Source organism: Elaeis guineensis, chromosome 13, assembly GCF_000442705.2.
Source record: "Elaeis guineensis isolate ETL-2024a chromosome 13, EG11, whole genome shotgun sequence".
NCBI lineage: Eukaryota > Viridiplantae > Streptophyta > Magnoliopsida > Arecales > Arecaceae > Elaeis > Elaeis guineensis.
This window is the reverse complement of record NC_026005.2, coordinates 57309896-57313925: the sequence shown is the minus strand read 5'-3', so window position 1 is coordinate 57313925 and position 4030 is coordinate 57309896. Positions and strand designations below refer to the sequence as shown.

At 34.0% G+C, this 4030-nt stretch overlaps 1 non-coding gene across 1 annotated transcript; it reads left to right on the top strand.

Annotated features, from left to right (window-relative positions):
* The first annotated feature begins 1621 nt into the window (after window positions 1-1621).
* On the top strand, window positions 1622-1728 carry LOC114913366 (small nucleolar RNA R71). The gene has a single exon (XR_003799387.1). It is a non-coding gene; the product is annotated as a small nucleolar RNA R71 (small nucleolar RNA).
* The last annotated feature ends 2302 nt before the right edge of the window (window positions 1729-4030 follow it).

The following is a 4030-nucleotide window of genomic DNA, read 5'->3' as shown; positions in this document are numbered from 1 at the left end:
TACAATTAATACATGCATTGGCTGTAGCTAGGAAGGGTCATCCTAAAATTATGAGAATTTGACTTGGATTACTAGAATGCTCTATATCTAAAATCAGAAAGTCAATCAAAAAGTATAACTCCTTTGCCTTTACTAGAACATCTTTGATCATCCCATGCGGTGCCTTAATAGATCTATCAGCTAATTGCAAGGTTATCGAAGTGGGTTTTAACTCACCCAATCCCAAGAGGTCATATACTGAACTAGGCAAAAAGTTCACACTAGCACCTAGATCTAATAAAGCTTTTTCAATATGTAGGTTCCCTATAACACAAGAGATGATAGGGGCACCTGGATCTTTAAGTTTAGGAGGGGTAGCATGTTGGAAGACTGAACTGGCCTATTCAGTGAGGCAGACTTTTTTCAAGATTTGTGTTTGAGATTTTTGTCTTTGTGTGCACAAATCTTTCAGGAACTTAGCATAGGTTGGGACCTATTTTATTACATCGAGAAGGGGGAGATTGATTTGAACTTGTTTAAATAGTTCTAACATTTCATCTAGTTTACCCTTCTTGTTAAATGGCATAGGAGATTCCAGTGCACTTGGGAATGAAGCTCTAGGTAATTGAGGTGGTGCTAATGATGTGGGTTCATCCCTTGCCTTAAGGTCCTCTTTATCCTTGGATGGTTCAAATTCAATCAACTTCTCATTGGTTTTGGTCTATGGTTGGGTTGGTTTTTGTGATGGCTATTCTAAGGTCTTCCCATTTCTTAAGGTCATAATGGCTTTTACATATTCAACGAAGATTTTTGGGGTATTGAAGCTCTCAGCCATGTACTGTCCTCTTGGGTTCCCAATAGGTTGATTAGGCAGTTTTTTCTCCTCCCTCCTATTGAAGGCAGTAGCTAATTGACCTATTTGGATCTCTAGCTTTGCAATGGATTTTGTGTGGGAGTGAAGTTGATCTCTAGCTTAGCTGTTGGTTTCCATTCTTTCTAAAGTTTCTAAGATCTCTCCTCAAAAGCTGAACTATGATTAGTAGGAGAAGGTTGAGGAATATTTTGGTGCTGAGGGTAGGATGGGCTGTGATATCATAAATTCCTAAAAATTGGGTCTGAGAGTAACTAGGTTAACCATAGGGATTTTCATGAAAAATTTGGGTGATCTCTCCAACCTAGATTATAGATGTTTGAGTAAGAGTTGTATCCTGGTCTATAATTATTTTGAGTTTATGTTTGGTTTACTTGTTCATGTATAAACTCAGAGAATTGGGGTGCAGCAGAACAATCATAAATACGCAGTACGTGTAGGACTCGAGCATATGGAACAAACATCGATCATAGGTGTGGCTGGGGTACTGGTGGGTGATACTTGCAATATTCAGTCTAATTTTTAAGCTAATTCATCCACTCTACTGTGAACTACCAATTTCATAAATCCCACCATATTTAGGTCCAGTCATGGGGGGATCTCTCCTGACAGCAAACATGGTGCCGTGAATTTTCACTCAAGATTTTAAATAGCTGTCAGACTTTATGCTCATTTTTTAGCATGAAGGTTCCACCACAGGATGCATCAACTATTTACTGGTGCTTCTCTGACAGACCATGATACAAGCACTAGACCAGTTGCCATTTGGGTACAACATGGTGAGGGCATTTTCTAATCTGTTCTTTCAATCTCTCCTATATCTCATGAAATATCTTTCCATCCAATTGAAAAAAACTAGTTATGGCCTTATAGATTTTATTAGTCTTTCCTATTGGGAAGCACTTTTTGAGAAATTCTCTCTGAAGTTGATCTCAGATTGAAATTGTTATGGTATCTAAGGAGTTCAGCTAATATTTGGCTTTATCCTTCAATGAAAATGACAACAATTTCAGTCTGAGAGTATTATCAGAGAAATTTTGGATCTTAAGTATAGAGCAAATTTTTAGAAATTCATCAAGATGTTTGCATGGGTCTTCATTAGCAAGTCCATAAAAAGATTGGAGCATTTGTATAACACTAGATTTGATTTCATACTGTACTGCCTCAACTGGAGGCACCTGAATGTAAGGAGAATAGGTATATGTTGAATGCATAATTTACTCTTTCAATTATCTTGGTGGATCGGTCTCTTGGTTATGGTCCATGATTTTAGGTTTGTTGGCCCTAAGGATTCGTTCAATTTTTGGATCTAAGGGTTGAATTTTAGGTCATAATGAACGACGTCCAAGTATAAACCCTACAATTATACCTTAGAGCAAACACAAAAAATTTTAGTTTTTATGAGATTTTTTCTAAATAAAAGAAAAGAATGAAAAAAATTATAAAAGATGAGAGCCTCGAGAGTCCTAGATATAAGGAATAGATGTGAAGAAGTTTTAGTTAGGGTTAATGTTTTGAGTTAGCAATAAAGTTAGCCAATCAATCCTGACTAAGGGTACCCTAGATCTAGATAGCTTCTAACTATTCCAAGGCTACCTTCAAGCACTTCAGGTAAAAGATCAGCCACCTAACTGACCAGATAAGTGTAAGGTTGGTGGGGGTCCCCCATTGCTTTCATTAGATACTAATTAAAATTGATCAGGTAAGCGAACAGAATCAATTAAAGAACCACCTTCCTTCAAGATCTTATCTCTGAACCACTTTTCTAGACATCAGTCAGAATAACTAACCCTAATCTAGTCCAACTCTTAGGATTTCTTGTTCTAATGAGCCCGAGAGTCCTTAGGGCCTAACGTATAATTGATTTTAAGTTAAAGGCTTAGGTCAATACAATATGAAGGATGGTAATTTGTGGGCCAAGAAAAGATGATAAAATCTCTACCTTATATTGATTAGAGTTTGTGTCCTTAAAATATTTTATGAAAATATGCAATGCAAAAAGAAAAGATGTCTAATACAAGTAAGAAGCTTTTAAGGTTTAATTAATTTTTCTATTTTAGTTAAGTGTTATATGGTGTGTCTTTGTTTTCCTTTGATGTTATGTTATCTAAAGCAAGAAGAATAAAAGGTAGGTTTTAAATTAGGTTAATTAGATGTGAAAGGATCTAGTGAATCTAGCTAAATGAAAAGTAAATTATGCTCAGATTAAAAGGCAAGTACGTAACCTACAAATGAAGAAGAAATCAAATCTACTATGAGAGCAGTAAATTTCTCTAAATTATAAAAAGCAGTAAATTACTAGGCTATAGGAAGAAGAAAATATTTTTAAGCATGCAAATAAAATAATCTAGCTAGAAAAAAATTTTAATTTTTTTGATTTTTTTTATTTTTTTATGAACTAATCGTGCCAATGATCTCTATCAATGGTGTCAAAATTTGATCACTGTGGTAGGTGGTCAAAAATAAATCTTAACTCAAACTATATAGATAGGGTGAGTTAGGATCGAATCCACAAGGATTAATGGGATTATGTTCACTTTTGATTAGGATTTTTTTAAAGAATTTTAATTAAATTACAAACTAAAAATATAAAAAAGTAGAAATATGGTTGAAAGAAAATAAAAGTTTGATTTAAATTGAAATTGTAATTTAATGAGCAAGCAAATAAGAAAGATGTCCCAAGATTTTGATTTAGTTTCATTTTAATGAAATATAAATTAGTTCTTTTTTATGTAATTATTAAAGCTATGATTAATTCTCGATCATAATCTATCTTGCTGGATACAGATCTCAATCTACCCCTACGTAGTCATAGGTTATTCTAAGTATCAAATCATAAAAATAAATAAAATATCTTATAATCAGATTCTGATCATAGCCCATCTCGCTAAGCATGAATCATACCCTTAGATCATGAGTCATCTCTACAGAGCCATAGGCTATTCAAAGATCTAAATCATAGTCTAAACAATAAGCACAACTTGAAGTAATGAAAAAGGGATTTCATTCATGAAAGAAAAGATCATTATAATCAAGATTTTGTTGCATAATAAAAAAACTAAAATATAAATATTAAAAGAACCTCATCTATTCTCTTGGAGACTCAAAGTTTAGCCGCACATGATGTCTGCAATTATCATCATCATGAGAGGAAGACAAGGAAGAAGATTCCTAGCAACC